This window comes from Cimex lectularius, unplaced genomic scaffold, assembly GCF_000648675.2.
Source record: "Cimex lectularius strain Harlan isolate CLEC.00 unplaced genomic scaffold, Clec_2.1 scaffold8, whole genome shotgun sequence".
Classification (NCBI taxonomy): Eukaryota; Metazoa; Arthropoda; class Insecta; order Hemiptera; family Cimicidae; genus Cimex; species Cimex lectularius.
Window position 1 is genome coordinate 3,459,094 of NW_019392656.1, and position 12,316 is coordinate 3,471,409.

At 35.2% G+C, this 12,316-nt stretch overlaps 1 pseudogene; it reads left to right on the forward strand.

The window, feature by feature from the left end:
- Positions 1–484: 484 nt before the first annotated feature.
- Positions 485–1,084, forward strand: LOC106664424 (annotated as a pseudogene).
- The last annotated feature ends 11,232 nt before the right edge of the window (positions 1,085–12,316 follow it).

Genomic DNA, 12,316 nt, shown 5'->3' on the forward strand with positions numbered 1-12,316 from the left:
TTCGGAAATCGTGAATTACGGACACTAATCACCACACATTTTTACTAAACTTTTTAAACGTTCATGAAATAAGCGTTTTAGTAGCGAGAACTTTGAAAAAACAAAATTTCAAAGTTGAAAAACTTAGTATGGTGATTTTAAACTATTTCCAAACCTATAGACCAGCAAATTTCAGAAAACGTACTCCATTTAATATCCTTTTTAGTGGTGTAATTTCTTTTTTAATTACTTTTTTCAAAGATGAAGAAATTGGTGGAGGACAGGAAAAAACCGTGGTTGATAGATAAATAAAAGTATCTATTTAGCCTTTGATAGGTAGATAAGATAACATAGGAGTGATAAATAAACAAAAAAAAAGAGAATATTGATGAAAGAAAAAAACAGCTGTTGTAAATATTTCGTTTAATTAGTAAACTTTGTACAGCTGATTGGTTGTTATTCTAGTTTGAGACCAGTCGAGGCGCGATTATCGTACGGCCACAACATGCCAAAACGTGTGTATTACTCATCAGAGAAAAAGGATTCAAATTCTGAAGAGAAACCGAAGAAACGTCCGTTTACGAAAGAGGAAGAGCTGCTTTTCAAAGGGTTCGAGCGGAAGGCGTCTGCCGTCAACGTGGCGATATTCCTTAGCAGTTCCTTGGTCATCTGCACCATTCCGATCTGGCTCTTCGTGAAGATCCACCATATGGACTTGTACGCCTCGAGCATCCCGTTCTGCGTGGTCACGCTGACGTGCGCCGCCTTCCTCGCCTTCGCCTACAGAAACACGAAGCTGAAGTTGAAGCAGAAGATAGCGATCAAGAGGGAAGACGCGATTGTCAAGGAAGTCACCAGGAAGCTGGTCGAAGGAAAGAAGTCCAGCAAGAAAGACAAGGACGAACTCGTCCTACTTAAGATGAACGATGTCGCGGAATACGAAGCGTCCACTTTCGCGATTTTCTTCAACAACGCACTTTTCGTAGGCCTACTAATCGTTTTTAGCTTCTACGTCCTCTCGTCCCTTTCACCACTCCCAAATTACATCGTGTCCATGTTTACAGCAAGCGGTTTAGTCGTCTTATTTTCTATCGAGTCTAAATAAACCGTATCGCAAAACTTTTATCATTCAATTGTTTTCTCCGAGCATGTGACAAAGTAAAATATCAATAAAGAAATAAGTTTCACTACTCTTTTTTTACCTTATACACCGAAGAAAAAAATCCTCTGGATTCAATAAACAATTGACAATTAAAACAATAAAGGTTAGGATTAGGTTTAGAACCTTTCGAAATGTTTTATCTGGGGTAGTTGAACGTCAGTGTTATTTCAAAAATGGTATTATCCAAATGTCAGACATTAAAGGTAGGTATAATGGACTATGGGTCTGAATATCAATGGTAGTCGTTGTTTTTATATTAAACCAAGTGAATTTTGCTTTGCACAACAACCACACAACTGGGAAAAACAACAAAACGAACATCCGATACCTCAAACTACCCAGATAAAACAAGTAAAAGCCAAACAACAGAACTTAATAAATAAACAGCTTAATCGTAATATTTATTGAATGTAAAATAAATTAAAATCCATTGTATTTACTGGTCTATTGACTAAATAACTTCTATCAATTAATTAATGTTTTTACGTAAGTTACGTAATGTTGTTAAATGTAAACAATGTATGTAAATCCCAGGCCCTGAAGATGATCTCAATAAAGATCGAAACGTGGCACGATAAAGAAAATGTTTTTCTGAAACCTACTTCACACCAGACCGCATCTCACGATTTCTGAATAATTTTTACATAAGGCTTTGGTTGAAATGGAAAAGCTAGTGTCACGAGCGGGATTCGAGCCCACGATCTTCGGCTCTACCCACTTGAGCTATCGTGACTTCGATCCACTCGGCCACCAACTCCCCATCACAACCTACAACCTTTCGAATTTTCCCTCCTTTTTGCCATTTTTCAAATGTCCTTTAATCAGGATGCGATTCTCGGCGACATATGGCCACGGGGAGGTGGTAGTGAAGTTATACTTCGTTTTACTTATTAAATCCATTATATTTAGTGGTCTATTGACCAAATCACTTCTTTCAATTAATTAATCTTTTTACGTAAGGTTTTGGTTGTAAATCAATCCTGATTACACATTTGAAAAAAGGAGGGAAAATTCGAAAGGCTGTAGGTTGCGATGGGGAGTTGGTATCTAACTGGATCGAAGCTCAAGTTGTAAAGCAGCGGCGTATTGAGCCGAAAGTCGTGGGTTCGAATCCTGCTCGTGCCACTAGCTTTTTCATTTCAACCAATACCTTACATAAAGATTAATTAATTGAAAAACGTTATTTGGTCAATCGGACCACGAAATATAATGAATTATTACCTACATTGCTTTAGCAATCTATTAGCTACAATAAACGTAGAGGGGGCGGGAATAATTTAAAAAAACCACAGACACAAAAGTTAATAATTACAATTGTTCATATTTTCCTTAGCATTAAGATTAATTAATTGAAATAAATGAAAATTTTAAAACTTGCGTGACCTATGGCTACCTAACCTCACATTACTCGACTAAAATAAATTCCTTCAATTTTAAGTCTATTATCTAAAAAGCTGTACAAATCATTAACGTCTTCCATAGTAATTGATTAATTATTTGTTATTAATTGATCTAAATAAATTAACAAATAATAAATTTGTTAGTGATATTTTTTCTTTTAAATAAACCGTGAGAAGAGATAAATCAAGTTGGAAGAGGAACCCGTAATTTGACACAGTCTAGCATATTATGGCGTTATAAAGTCATTCCGTGTTTACGGCACCCCTATTAGGCGAACCGGGGTTGCAACGAGGGCCGCCGTAAATGTTAACGGAAGTCTAAGTGTTTACAGAAAAGAGGGAGAGAGAGAGAGAGAAAAAGAAAAAAAGAAAGCACCAGGTCAGTCACCGTTCAGGGGTCACCAACCTAACGAAAGGGAAATTCACAAATCATAAGCTTTCCATTTCTGTCGAAGAGGGGTCGCCGACTGAAAACTTGTCACATGTCAAAATATAAACAAAAAGGAAAAGTTTCCGGAATGCACAAGTCACGAATGGTTTAATTGAGTCGGATAATTAATTAAAATACATGTCCCGCCGATTTGGAACATAATCGTCGATGAGATCCGTAAATTGTGGTCGGTTAGGTTCGGCCAGGGAGGGTTAAATTGGTCCTGCCCAATTCCGCCTCCAGTCCATCCATTCCGTTTGGAGCTAATGAAACTATATTATCGTTCCATTATTGCGATGAACTTCACGCGCCAACAGACCACAATTTTGGCATTCTTTTTTTCTTTACTCTGAGCTTTTCCAATTTTAAGAAAAAAATCACCTCAAAGAGTCGAAATCAAAAATAAACAAAACCGGCTATATCTACTCCACACAACTCCAATTGAGGTGTTATACAAAAATATCTTGAGTAAATTATTAAAGAAATTTTCACTTCAATGAAAATGATCACGGTAATTATGCAGCTTGGTCGTTTCTGATCATTTTGGCCTATCATCGCTGAGACGTTCGGTTTTCACAATCGTCAGTGGAGAGTTTAACGACACAATGTCTTGTAGTTTTGTCCTTCCCAATTATTTTGGTCTGCTTATCCTTACTATTTCTGTTTAATGTATGGGCATTTGATCAGGGATCAAAGTAAAGCACCGAAACTGCTCAACAAAGTGTCAAGTTGTCTGTCGTTGTTAATAATTGTTAATTCAGTTGGGGGGTTACAATCAGTAATTTAATGAGATAAACGTGCTCAAGTTTTATTTTAGTTATCTCAAAACGGGATTTTTGATGATTTATTTGAAGAAAAGTAACTTATGCTTATTCGGAGATCGTGAGATGCGGTGACGTAGGTTTTAGAAAAACATTATTGTGCCAACGTTTCGATCTTTATTGAGATCATCTTCAGGTCCTGGGATTTATAAACATTGTTTAAATTAAATTCACTAATTTCTTGGTCCGCTTGACCAATTAACACATTACAATTAATTAAGGTTTTTAGTTCGAATCCCGCTCGTGCCATTGACTTTTTTTATCTCAACTAAAAACCTTAATTAATTGTAAATTGTTTAAATTTGACAAATACATGTAGGATGTGAAAAAATGAATGTATACATTGCTAGAAATTTTAGATTAAAGTAAATAAAATGAATTTATACAATGGTAAAATAATATAAAAATACAAAATACGCGAGAAAGACAGGAAAGAGAAGGAATACATGCGGAGGGCCGGCGATGACCTCAGCTGTTTGTCGGCCCATAAACCTTCCACTTTATATATATACAATGGTAAAAATACTAGATTTAAAAAATATTTTAAAAAAAACACGTAACTTACTGCCTTTTTCATGGTTACATTTGTGATCAGCGTTAAATTTCCTATAAGATCCTATAAGGAGAAAGGTTTTCAGAATTCGTTCTTACCTTCTTTACACTTCGTGTTTCTACATTTTGTAAATGATAATTATTCAGATACAATTATTGTTAGTGAGTCTATCTGAGTCAATAAGCCAGATTATTTTTTGCAACGTGCAGCAATATTCGTCTACAATTTTGAACGGGATTTATAAACTGTTTGCTGTGGTCCATCGATTCGAAAACAGTTTCTTTGAATTGAGTTAATTTTGGATGGTTTACTCCAGCCGATACGAAGAAAAAGTTTCATTGGATTCAACGCACCAATAAACCTAAACATGCAAAATTTGGGAAACATCAAATAGCTTGGATGTTACTGATTTTTTCCTTTTTTTCGTTTTGGCCTCACTGTGCGGCGCCTATCACTGGTAAAGTAAAGGTCCAGGGTTCGAATCTCATTTTTTTCTTTTTTAAGCTAAAGTTGGGAAGAATCACGAAATTGCTATATTTTGGTTCGCTGTAGTTAAATAAAAGTGTTTACCTCTAGAAAGTATATTAAACCAAGAAGTTGTTACGAAATTTGCCTTTACAATAAATATTTCCAACGAAGTTGAAAATATAGTTTTTTACAACTTTTAATTTAACTTTTTATAGTATCCATCCTAATTTTGTGGAACTCCATAATAAGTTGATTATAAGAAATAAATCGTCTTTTCCAGAATAGGCGTTTATTTCGTCAGACGCGTTTCGGTCTCATTACAAACCATCTTCAGTGACTAAACAACAAAAGTGGTACTAATTATATTTAGGTAATTGTATAATTAAATTTGATGTAACCTAATAATAAAGGATATACCAAAAAGAGGTATGTAAATTTAAAGCAGTTCTAAGTATTACTATTGCATTTTGTAAATTACATTAAATTAGCATTTTTAGTAAGTAAAATTTAGTACTTGTTCTAACAAAAATTAAATTGCAAGTTCTAGTAGGGTGCCTTCTTAAAGCACATTTTACGTTCTTTTCAATGTTTTGTTTGGATTCCCCCAAAAAATGAATAGTTCAAGAGCTACGAGATTTATGACGAAAACCGTAGATAGTTGAAAAAATATAAAATGTTGAATATCGCGGTTCGTATGAACTTTTTCGTTGCACTGAGATGTAAAAGCTCTTGACGAACTTTGTCATACGAGTATTGAATATTGTATAATACTTGTATATTATTTTATCATTTTACGTGACTATATAATTATAATAACCGTTAAATTTAACAAAAACAGAACCATGGGTTAAAAAAAAATTAATTTTTTTTTCAACCTATAAGTTCTATAAAATGTCTGAATGCAATTGGCATCTTAGTTTTCCAAATATGAAAATTTGAGATAATATACAATTAATTAAGGTTTTTATCTCAACTAAAAACCTGAATTAATTGGTCAAGCGGACCACAAATTAGTGAATTTAATGATTAAAATGAAGTATACTTCACTAAAGCTCTCCGTGGCCATTTCATTTGTCGTCGAGAATCCAATCCGATTACACGACATTTGAAAAATGGCAAAAAGGAGGGAAGATTCAAAAGGTGGGGTTGAGATGGGAAGTTAGTGTCCGAGTGGATCGAGGTCACGATAGCTCAAGTGGTAGAGCAGCGGCGTATCTAGCCGAAGATCGTGGGTTCGAATCCCGCTCGTGCCATTGACTTTTTTATCTCAACTAAAAACCTTAATTAATTGTATAATATTAATTGGCCAAGCGGACCACGAAATTAGTGAATTTCAGATAATATTTATTCACTCCGTATTATCAGAGTCCCCCGAACGAACTTTCAATCAATTACAAAATATGTAACTTTTGGCAAATAATTTTCATTGGATTTCACCCCTTCCTTAAAAATTTACCTATTTGAATGAATTGTAAATCAAAAGCGGGTTGGAATATTTTTCCTTGTAAAGGAAAATCGTGCAACCCTTCGTCGTCAGTTTAACGAGGTCAACCCCCCCCCCCTAAACAGGTAGCGGAAAAGACCGTAACTCAGAGCCGATGACAGGAGTTATTGAGCATTAAGTGATTGTCGGCAAACTCAGTTTATTTGAGGCCTTTTCGACGGTACGACTCCATTTCCAATGTCACGGTAGCTCCTACGATTCGACGCGCATTCGGCTTCAACTGTGGGAATCTGTTGGAAAACAAACAGTCAAAATTTCAAGATCGATAAACGGCTAAAAAAAGGCGAAGATACCGAGGGAACAGATAATAAGTCGTATTTTATTATCACTCCATTAATCTTTTATCTATTTTTTTCAATGATCAAGGGGGCTATCGAAAAAACAACATACTGAGCCTTTTTCCCACGGATTATAAATAAACTCTTAAGATAGTCGAAAAAATTAATAAAATGAGTTTTTATGAGGATTTCATACGAAATGACTCCCAAGTCGGAATGTTCGACGGTTAAACAAGAAAAAATGAAAGGCACCAACGTTAACGTAAATTTATCATGATACGATCAAGCGGCAAATAGATCGCCCTCGTCACAATGAATTTCTTACTTTAAATTCTCAAGTAGATAGAAATTACACCGTCCTAAATAAATACCAGAATAAAAGACAATACATATTTCATAAAGTTATACGATGAATTAAAAAAGCACTTGTTAAAATAAACTCGGTGGATTAACATTACATCGTGAGATGCGGTCTGGTGTGATGAAGGTTTCAGAAAACATTTTTTTATCGTGACAACGTTTCGATCTTTATTGAGATCATCTTCAGGGCCTGGGATTTACAAACATTGTTTAAATTTAACAAATACATGTAGGATGTGAAAAAAGTGAATTTATAAAATGGAAAAAAAATATATTTTTTATATTCAATCAAAGTATTTTACTTAATCACTACACATTAACATTACATTAGAAAAGATGGAATGAGGAAACGTCAGTTTGAATATGTCGAAATTTCATATGCAACAATAAAGAATCCGGAGAACAAGTTTTCAAATTTTTTCTCGTGGTCAATGTTCTTTCGAACCAAGAGGACCTACCGCTCTTCAAAATTTAAAAACCATAAGAAGTAAGAATTTCGATATTATGTACAGTATTGTCATGATAGCACAAGTGGTTAGAACAGCGGCGTATTGAGCCGAAGGTCGTGGGTTTGAATCCCGCTCGTGACATTAGCTTTTTCATTTCAACCAAGACATTACATAAAAAGAATATTAAATTGAAATATGTACAATGTTCTCTCCCTAATCCGAACTTCCGTACTCCGAACAGTCCAGTAATCCGCTCTGTACAAAAATTCAAAAAGTATTATGTATTTTGGGAGAACAGAGTGAAAAAGAGAAAGAGAGAGAGAAAAGAAAAGTAGACACAAAAAGAAATGAAAACAAAACGAAACAGGGAATGTATTTGCTCTGAAAAAGAGGGAAAAGATAAAAAATAAGGTAGTAAGAAATGACGCAGAACGCGAGCGAGGGAGAGAAAGAGAGAGAGAGAGAGAGTGAGAGAGCGAACGAGGGAGAGAGAGGGAGAGAGAGAGAGTAAACTAGAGAATGAGGAAGAGTGTGTGTGAGAGAGAGAAAAAGAAAAGAGCGAGAGACAGAAAGAGGGATATTGAACGAGTGAGAGTGAGAGAGAGAGTGAATGTATGAGAATGAGATAGAGAGAGAGGGAGAGAGAGAGAGAGAGTGAGAGAGAGAGAAATTGAGTGAGTGAAAATAAGTAAGGTAAAGGGGGACAGGGAGTAAGTTATAGAATGGGGGAGAGTATGTGAGAGAAAAAATAAAAGAGAGAGAGAGAGAGAGAGAATGAGTTCGAGTAAGTGAGTGAGAGAAAAGGGAGAGAGAGAGAAAGTGAAATAAATAAGTGAGTGAATGAGTGACTGAGAGAGAAGGAGCGAGAAAGTGAGTGAGTGAATCCTACTAAAAAATTAAACGATTAATCTACGTTTTTCTTATGTTAAATACAATTTACCTACTGCTTAAAAATAAGAGATAAAAGAGGAAGAAGCAATGATGAAAATTTTAAATATATTTAAATAGAAAAAGTGTTGTGTTGAAATTTCTTTGCACATATATCATGTTTATGTATTTTTTTAACACTCTCTGCAATCCAAACGTTTCAAAAATCCGAATACCACCTCCTGGAGAGGTCGGATTACTGAGAGCGTACTAATTGTAACAAACCATTTTTAAATTTTAAGCCACATTATTATTTTGTAATTAAATTGTGATATATAATTGCTCTGCTTTTTCAACAAGATTTATTTACTACATTGAAATTAAAATCTCCGTTTACTTTTTTATTTCATTTTTCTACCATGGTCCGTTTATCAGTGAAATTTTGGAACACTCTGGGAAATCATCTTGATTCCCTTTAATTACAGAATATATGTTAAACGCTATGAGAAATGCGGCGAAGAGACGGCACCCAGACAGGACGATACCGCAGGGGTACACAAATCGGCGCCTCGGTTTTAAAAGTTTTTAAAGTACTAAGTTACACCGGGAGGATTTCAAACATTTTACTCTTAAAATGGGTTAACGGTAAGAACAGAAATCCTCGACGCTTCAATCCCGCTTCGATTCGTCTGGATGTCGGTACAGCAAAGGATGATTCCAACCTTTCAAAGAAATGGTTGTCGAGGGGTGGTATCGCCTTTGTGGTTTTGTGAAAAGAATTTATATTTCCCACTGTATGGCTTCTGTTCTTCCTAAATATAATTTGGGTACTCGTTTAAATGTAGAGGATTTTTTTTTTTGTACAGACAAAATTTGAAAAACACCACACACCTGTATATATATATACTTTTTCGTCAAAAATTAAGCTCCTCCACGAAAAAAAAGAAAAATATTTACGGTTACACAAACCAATATTCTCACAGTCTGAAACATTTACTCAGACATTTACGCTATAATTTTTCCTAGACCGAACAGCACGTTTTGCTTAAGACAGGTAGTCATTGAAAATATAATTCCCAAAAACTGGATAGGCCCGTTGTGCATGACGCATTTCTTGAGTGGCCGCTATATATTTCTAAAGAATGGAGTGTAGAAACGGTAGCAATCGCTTCCTACCTGAGTGGGGGCAGTTACTGCACCGACAAAGTCACTAGCTGGAAGGGAGGATTTTTTTATGACATGTAATAAACGTCAGTCCTCCTACCTGGGCCCAATCGACGGTCCACATCACTGTTGTTCGGTCATATCGTTCATTTTGAATTAATGGAGCTTTGTTGAAGTGCTAAATATCGTAATCTGGCCGAATGTCAGGGTAAGCAGGCTGGGTCAAAATTGGAGGAAAAATTCCCAGTACGAAAAAATCAGAATATAATATTTAGGTTCGTGACAAAACTTGTAACTTATGCAGGTAAATATTTGTGAGATTTCTTCCTGAGGACTACGGGGTTGTAGTTTGGTAGTTTCTAAACATTTTGGTCCACCCATTCTCGTCGGTTTGCTGTTAGACTTCATTCGGCTTTTCGCCTTCATTACTTGTTCATGAGAGTTATTAAAAGTGTAAATATTAAAGTTTGAATATGGCACCTTTGAAGATGGCTAGAAGAAATTTAATATTTATGTGTGATGATTAGTGACCGTTAGTCGATAATTATTCAGATATCGTGAGATGCGGTCTGGTGTGATGTAGGTTTCAGAAAAACATTTTCTTTATCGTGCCAACGTTTCGATCTTTATTGAGATCATCTTCAGGGTTAAAAGTATTTGTTTTCTGTGTAATTGTGTCATTTCAAACACTTTGAGTGAGTAGAAATACTTTGATTGCATATAAAAAACATATTTTTTCGCATTGTATAAATTCACGTTTTTCCACATCCTATATGTATTTGTAAAATTTAAACAATGTTTATAAATCCTAGGCCCTGAAGATGACCTCAGTAAAGATCGAAACGTTGGCACGATAAAGAAATTGTTTTTTCTGAAACCTACATCACACCATATCCTATCTCACGATATCTGAATAATTTAATATTTATTTTAAAGACCCAGGATTAGTCAAGAAACTGAGGAAAGGAACATTTCCCAAAAGCCTAACACTCAAAATAGATCCACTTTATTATGGAAAATTTCAAAAGCAGTTTTTAAATTGTAAATTATAAAGTTTTATTGCCTTTATGTTCACCTCGTTATCCTAAGTAAATGAGTAAATGAACAGCCTCAAAATACCAAGAACGAAGGCTAGGTTCGGCCCAGGATCAAGTGACAAAGCGAAACTCTCAGTCCCCTAGTTTTATAACCAATTAAAATTAAAATGTAGATTAGGAGATCGTGAGATGAGGTCTGATGTCAAACATTTTCTTCATCGTGCCAACGTTTCGATCTTTACTGAGATCATCGTCAGGGCCTGGGATTTATAAATATTGTTTAAATTTTACAAATACATGTAGGATGTGGAAAAAAATGAATTTATACAATACTACAAAATTTTAGATAAAAAATAATAAAATAAATGAATTTTTACAATGTTAGAATTTTTTTTTTGCTTCTTCCAATGAAAATCTGCCATTACAGTGTTAGTTAATATGTCATTTAAAGGGAAAGTTTCCCTTCATTAAGAAATCTGTAGATCAAGTCAAAAATTTTAATGTTGTTACTGGCAAGTAACGTCTCTAGATTGATAGGCCAGGAAACACTTGGGATAGAACGCAAATCATTAAAAAGTATATCTCTTTCTCGTTCACATTCCGGGCACTCTAGTATAATGTGTCCAAGGTTTGATGGGCAGTCACAAGTTGGGCAGTTGGGAGATGTCTGTAGCCCTATCCTATACAAATAACTTCCCCAAAGGCCATGATTCGTCTTTAACCTGAAAACAGTCGTATGATAATCCTTGGGCCTAACAAATTCTGAAAACCACGGTTTCGACTTAAGAGTAGGGTATAATGACCGGTAATAGCTTCCGGTATGGACTGAATTGTATTCTTTCTTCCAAAGTTCTAAACATAATTTATGCACATAATTTTTTGCGTCAGATTTTGGAATTTTTATGTCGTAACGTATGCCGGATGTTGTGGCCTCTTTAGCCAAAGCATCTACAAACTCGTTCTCTTTAATCCCTGCATGACCCTTAATCCATCTTAATTTCACAATTTTCCCTGCGACTTTAAGGTCAAAATGTTTTTTTCTCACCTTTGTTAAAATGTAATTACTGCCTATATAGTTTGGGGATAAGTTGTTAATACCATCTAAGGCGCTTCTGCAATCTGAAAGTATGCAAAATTTAGTTTCATTCTACTTTTTGATATAATCCAAAGCTCTGTCTATTGCGGTAAGTTCAGCTGAGAACACGGTGATTTGATTGGGAAGGACGTATTCTTTATTGGAAAGCACATCCCAAATTGCCATCCAACAGAGATCTGTAAAGATAAGTTGATAGTCTGGATATAATTCTATCATATCTGCAACAAATTCTTTTTGAGCAAAATTGGGAGAGGCTTGAGAATAGTCTTTTAAATAATCAATATCTGCTGCCGTAATCAATAAACTGTATTCTATACAGGGTATACAGGGTCTATGGAATTTTGCTGCAGCGAGTATATGAAGGGTACGATATGAGTGAAAGCAGAGACTAATGATGGAGGGTTCTTTTTTCTCCAGTACGCCTCTATATTTACTTTTTCAGTGAGAGTGACAATCTTTTTAAAATTTTGGCTGTCCTGACTATAGAGTTTGATAAGAAAATTTAAACCCAACTTTAGCCGTCTTATTTCTAAAGAAGTTTCACATGTCTCAGCCGCTAATGATATAATTGGAGTACTAGGTAGACCGCCCAGAATTCGTCTTAGGCAAGCGTTACGAAACGTATTAATTTTTTTAAGGAAAGATCGAGAGGCCTGTCCATAAAAAACAGAACCAAAATCAATGACCGGTCTAATGGATGACTTATAGAACAGCAATCCCACTGACGGATCAGCTCCCCATTTTGTTC